Source organism: Haliotis rubra, unplaced genomic scaffold (assembly GCF_003918875.1).
Source record: "Haliotis rubra isolate DU_JTF1 unplaced genomic scaffold, ASM391887v1 Scf58, whole genome shotgun sequence".
In the NCBI taxonomy this organism is placed as follows: Eukaryota; Metazoa; Mollusca; class Gastropoda; order Lepetellida; family Haliotidae; genus Haliotis; species Haliotis rubra.
The window spans coordinates 2,454,390-2,461,512 of record NW_025767279.1 but is presented as its reverse complement, the minus strand read 5'-3'; positions in this window follow the sequence as shown (position 1 = coordinate 2,461,512).

The following is a 7,123-nucleotide window of genomic DNA, read 5'->3' as shown; positions in this document are numbered from 1 at the left end:
CAGGGGGTCACTTACTTTGTACATAAATTTTGGGAAGGGCATTCACATTGGACATGCTTCTCCATATAAATCATCATCATCACCCAACCCTCCCCAACCCCTAGCCATGAATTATTAACGGTCCCTTACATGGTAGCCAAAGACTTCGTGTGACTGCTTAATTCTAATGTTGCGTCAGTATTGTGGCAGTTCAGTTTGCATTTTATATCTATATAGTTTATTGAATAATGTATTCTAGTACAGGAGAACAACAGTGTCTTTGGTGTTGTTTTTTAGTATTGACATTCATCATCAATTGGGCAACTAAACATTCAGACTTAGCTGCCTGAGTGAAGAAACAGTTAATATTCAACATATCCTATGTTTGTGATATTGAGATTGTTGTGCACGTTTTCAACAGCTTCTCTTTTTTTATAGTTTTATTACCCTGAAGTGGTAGAAGGGTACTGATAACTGTGAGACTGTTATCAATGGATGAATTAAACAATTTTGGGAATGAGATCCATACGATCTTTATGATGAAATGATACCAGTGTACCTGTCCTATATTCAGTACCTATAAGAATACATAAAATTAACCAAACAATGCGCACAGGTAAATATCCAGGTATCTGACGAAAGATTACAAGAGACGTTTATACGACAGACCATTGAGACACAGCAAGAGAGCAGAATTGTCCCATTTAGGTCTGTAACATCGGAGAAGGTTTCCCCAATAGCAGGACGTCGTGGGGGTGGTCTGTGCTGTGGTCACAGCGGTTTGGTGACTGTTGTGGAAATACTTAATACGGGTCCAGTGACGTCGCCACACGTCGACGTTTTAAGCGGGCATGGTCTTGGCGAAATGGTTGTTATTGACACATTAGCAGTGAAGCAGTGTTTCTGCGGCAATGGAAGCGGGTGGTTACCTTCCCATCATGCATCATTCTAGTGGCCTGATGATACATGGCAGATGTTAGTGATACAAACCGAAACATGAATCTCATTAACCAATTCAGACAACGGCCTACTTCTCAGCCGATCCGAATTTTCTCGTGTGAAAGTGAAAAGGGACACAACAAACAACTATGGTTACACTGAATTCCAATTACTTGTTTCATAAGAAAATGGTATTTACATGTTAAGTTTAATTTTAAACTTTAATAACATCGTATTTCTATATTTTATGGCGAGGTGTAGGCGGCATGACCTTAACTTAGACGTCACAGGCTGCCCCTGTTTGATGAGGTCGTGGAATGATTCACAGTGCATCTGGCTCACTGGTTGCACCTGTTATGTGTTCTTTGCGCTTATTCAGTGTAGTTTTGTTAACGCACAATGTGATTGATATATTATCAAGTCCGTACCAGACCCCCAAACTTTTCTAGCGGCAGAGCCTCTTTTTGAGATGTCCACGATTTCCAGATTTCCGTCTGTCAGAGCACGCTGTACGACAGAGCACGCTGCACGACATGTTTGCAAGGATTAGAAGGAGCGTAGTGTTGCAATATACAAGTGCTAAGATGTATAAAATAATACTGATAAATATTTATGTATCCAGTTGAATGAATTGGTCTCAAAATTCTGGACTGGTTATTGTACTATGTTGTGGAATAGGATGAAACCGAGTCAGCAGGAAACGAGACTGTTGTGTAATCAATGTTTTGACTTAGGTGACTTGATTCTCATGAGACGTCCAATTAGCTAAACGATGGGATGACCACTGAATGACATTTCAAACGGGAAGACTGGTAGCCCGCTGGACCAACGTGGGCTGAAGGATGTTCCATACGTCACTGTTGTTTTCGGTGCTCTTACAGTTTGTGTTTTGTTGAGTTAGTCTGTCATGTTGTCTGTGTTTACGTCTGTCGTCTTTACATATTACTATTTGACATGTTTTAACGTTTTCGGAATGTACGGTCTCTGTAATGGCAAGTTTATATTTTACAAATATGTTGTACACGGAAATGCTCACCTTTAACCATCTGTAAACACGTTGTCGGGACCATTGTAGACACAAGGGCGGTGGGGTAGCCTAGTGGCTAATGGGTTCCCTCGTCACGCCGATTCTCCACATGGGTATAATGTGTGAAGCCCATTTCTGGTGTCCCCTGCCGTGATAACATTCTCTATTTTCTTAAACAAATACAATATATTTTGCAAATAATACTATATAATCCGTGGTATCTTGTTGGCGAGCAAAGCAGTTGTTTTGTGTTAACAATTAGGCAACGACGACTAATGGAATGGTGTTCTCTGACTGGCTGTAATGGGGTGTGCGAGTTAGGGGTAGGTTAGGGGTGGGTGGGGTAAGGGTTACCGAACGATGTCTCATTTGTTGTCCACATGTTTGTAGGTCAGTGAGGAAATGTGCATTCTGTTATTACTGACATTTATAAGAATTGGCTTAAAATTGTATTTTATTTTATAACGCAAAAATATTGAAGTCAATTCTCCAAAAGCACTTGAATATTCTGGTATTATTAGTCAGTGCAAATTACTTCTTCAATAACACACACAAATACAAAAGGTGTGATACCAAGTGTGGATGTCAGGATGTTGCCGTTATTTGTTGTGTGAAGTCATTTTAAGCTGTCTGTGATATGATCTGGAAGTTTGTCTTCAACTTAGACGTGAATTGTTTGTTATTGAATAAATTATATGCTAAGAATCTTTGTATTGTTTGATATGGATATCCAGATTTGCAATAATCACGGAAGCAGAAAACAAAGGATAAAGGACAATCCACATTGGAATCACAATTTACCAAAATGATGTCCTCCGATTGAATTCTTTTTTTGACCATGTGTTCCGTTTTTTTAGGTGAACAATTGACTCGCCTTTGAAGAGTGAAGGACCGCCTACGTGGTGTAGTGGTTAGAGCGTCCGCCCGGAGAGCGGAAGGTCGCGGGTTCGATCCCCGACCGCGTCATACAAAAAGACGTTAAAATATGGTACTTGTTGGTCCCTGTCTGGCGCTCGGCATTAATGGGTACAAGGACTGGTCGGCCCGTAAAATAATGTGTCTAAGTGGGGTATTCATGCTTCACTGCGGTATGGTATCTGAGTGGGCTAGCACCATAAAACCAGCTTAAGTCTGGGCTAGTACAAGCAACCGCACATACACATACACACGCATGCACGTCGTCATATCAGCGACATATTCTCAAGCACCACGTAAAACCCAATTTCTCCTCACCTCACCTTGAAGGGTGAAGAATTTGACTTGACTTTGTGCCTCGGTGACGCAGAGATACGCTCACCTTTTCACAGTTTGAGTGCGATGCATAAACACATGTTTATGATATAGTCGCGATCGTAAAAGTGACCCTGCTTTAAGCAGAGTTTTCTTAAGAACATGCAATGGTTTTGTCACTTTTACTTATAGTCCGTTTGGCTCAAAAGCGGACCGATGAATTGCAATCTAACTCGAAAACTAATAAACATAAAATACTCAATGAAACACTGATCATAATCAAAACCTCACACAAATCGACGCAATTCACTATGTTACGAGGGACGAGTTGCAGAGAAAGGGACAGCCAGGTGTGCGAGAAAGGATGGAGACGGCACAGCACAAGTTAATGAATCAATAACGTTGTCGGCACTTGTGCACGTGCTTCTCTAACACCTGGCTGTCCCTTTCTCTGCACTACTCCCTCGTAACAAATGGTGAACTGTGTCAAAATTTTAATGATAGTTTGTTAAACAACTTTTTTAATTTAAGGACATAAATTCTGCAAACAAAACACAGTTGGTCTGATGTTTTGATTATGATCAGCGTTTCATTGAGTATTATATGTTTATTAGTTTTCGAGTTATATTGCAATTCATCGGTCCGCTTTTGAGCCAAACGGACTATACAATTAATGTTACTGTATTTGTACGGATGTGGAAGTAAAACCTGATTCTAGACAATTGACAAGGGAACGTTTACCCCCTTACAGAACCTAGGTCATATCCACAGACAAGGTGCAATCTCGGTTCAACAGCGGGTTTAATATTCGTAACTTACATAGCGACGTATGTTGTGCCCTTAAACCTACAATGGTCTTAAGTGCACAGGAATCATAAACAGACGTACACGTGCGTTTGTTGGACTGCGTATGCTAGCCCGAATTAATGCCGGTTTTATGGGCTGGCAAATAACGATACCTTCTGTGTGGAAACTCATTTTAGAGACAGAATTTGGGTCCCACGTCCACTTCTTTCGTTATCCCCTTTGTTTAAAGTAATTCTATTCAACCGCTATTCAGGAATGAATATACATGTAATCAATAATGGTAACTTAAAACAGATACAGTTAGGTTCCTGGAAATGAATTTTTGATAATTGATACAATTTGAAAGTGAGTTTGATTTTACGCCGCTTTTAGCAATATTCCAGCAACATCACGGCGGGGGACACCAGAAATAGGCTTCACACGTTGTACCAATGTGGGTAATCGAACCCAGGTCTTCGGCGTGACGAGCGAACGCTTTAACCTCTAGGCTACCCTATCGCCCCTTACTAGAGAATAATAATACTGGTTTTATGGTGCCAGTGAGCCCGCTGTGATGCCATGCCGCTCTTAAACATAGATATAAAAAACAGACGCGTATACTGATTCCGGGACAGCTACTCCTTACTCTGTCCTCTAATCCCCGAGCGCCAGTAGGGTTTTAACCTCTTTTGATAACCCGTGAATTGATCTTCAGCAACTGATGCTTGTCGTAAGAGGCGACTAAAGTGATCGGGTGGTCTGACTTGGTTGACCATGTCATCTTATCCCAAATTGCGAAGATCGATGCTCATGATGTCAATCACTGGATTGTCTGGACCAGTCTCGATCAGTTGCAGACCGCTGTCATTTAGCTGGAAGATTACTGAGTGCGGCGTTAAACAACAAACAAACGAAACGAAAAGAAAACATCTTTGATATGGTGCGGACGAGGATCAAACCACCGACCTCCCTGACGCTCTATCCAGAGGTGGACCTATTCGCTACGGTATTAACGCCATAAGTAGCCATTTTGTGACTTGTACACTTGTTTCATAACTCAAGTTGCCATATCAGTGCCAAACGGAGAACGGTCCTTACACATATGTATAAATACAGTACAACCAGAAATTAATCATTTCAAATTATTGAGAATTTAAAAATTGTAATTTTTTTAGTTTTTTCACTCTTTACTCACGTATTAAATGTGAATATTAGCAGAACATAACTCCAGATTCAACTGTATATTGACGATGCTGTGTGTATATACCAACCACCGCAGCATCATCGCCAATATTCCATTGCTTGTACGAGGATCACGAAAAACACACAAAGCCTGCCTTTCTACACCACAACGTGCTCCTACATCTTATCCCTCACTGGTTAAAAATCCGTTATTTGTACAGTTCACCAAAAGCAAATCTATATGCAGATCAATCCTCTGCAGAGATCGACGGATCATTACATGAACGAGCGAGCGAAAGCAAACGCTAGACTCATATGTAATACGTGAACGAGTGTGTAAATACATATTAAAAGACAAATGAAACAAGAACAAATACACCGGATGTAACCGGCCTTGAGGATTTCCTCAGCGCATGTTTATATCATTACAACCATTAAACATATACCTAAATGATGAAACACAATGCGGGTTCGTTAACATGTACGCGGACAGAGTAGCGCTTATCGATCGATTCCCGACTATAACGGTACAGGCTGCGGCTGGTGAATCTTTGCTTATCTCCATGTTGTCACGGTGACACAGACCACATATTGTTATTGATCATGTGCCATAATTACATACAGACATGTTAATGCTCTGTGACTGACGCCAACATGTTTTCAGGATCGTTGCAGTTTGAACGTTAAAATCGTAAAGGCACTGTTTAATTGTTTCTGGTGCCTTATACCGACACTTAAACAGCATATTTACATGAATACAGTGAAAATTACCAGCGATCTTGTGTTGTTCGTGCATTAATTAATCTTCACTTTAAATTGTACATATTTCATATTAATATTTATAATGAATATCTGTTGAAAAGCAGTCAGTTGTATTTTTCCAATTATATGAACACGTGCTAAGGAATGTAATGGCACCAGGTGTTCGTAGAAAGGTTACCCGTGAAGGTCCGGGTTAGAATGAACCTTCAGTAACCAATGCTTGTCGTAAGGGGCGACTAACGGGATAGGGTGGTCAGGCTCGCTGACTTGGTTGACACATGTCATCGTATCCCAATCTCGTAGATCGATGCTCATACTGTTGATTACTGGATTGTCTGGTCCAGACTCGATTATTTACAGACCGCCGCCATATAGCTGGAATATTGCAGAATGCGGCGTAAAACTAAACTCACTGACTCACTCGTAGGAAGGTGGTCGCATCCTCTTCACTGTAGACATCCGTCACACGCAGATTCAAGGCAGTTGTTCAACTGTGAGAGGACATATGGAACAACTAAAACCAGGGATTGACACGTGTTTGGTCATTGAAGTGACGGATTTGATGGATTTATTGAGGATTTCATCAGTGGAAAGCATGGCTGGGTGACAACCATCAGTATCAACACCTCATGTTTGTTTGGTTTTGTATAAGCTATTGTCTTCTTTCTCCTTGCTGATCTGTATGGTTCAGTCTGGATGCGGAATCACATCAACGTATCCCATGACAAGACATGCTGTCAAAATGAGAATATTTTGCTCAACTGTCTCAGAAATGTATCATTTGTCTGTGTTCACTAAGCATAAGTCCAATGCCTGCCTAACACTACTGTTGCATTTTGCAGCCAATGTCCCCGTCCAAAAAAGCCAGCATAACGCTACTGTAATAATAAACATTTAACAGCTAAAGACCATCATTAGATCCATCCTTAGACCTCTTTGTGAAACCATTCTGTGTAACAAACCTACACTCTAACCGCTTGGCTACACCACCGCTTCTGGAAATGCAGACATACATTCATATTAAATATACTTCTCAAATAATATTCATCAGAGCAAAATTTCAAATAGTTGTTTATCAAATAAAATTTACAGATAATTCATGTGTAAAAAATTCAACATGAATGCCTTACTTTCAGTCTTTCTGACACATTCATCCCTAGTGAGGAAGTATTAAGCCAACTCTAAGGATCTGTGTACAGTGGCCATATGCACATGTCG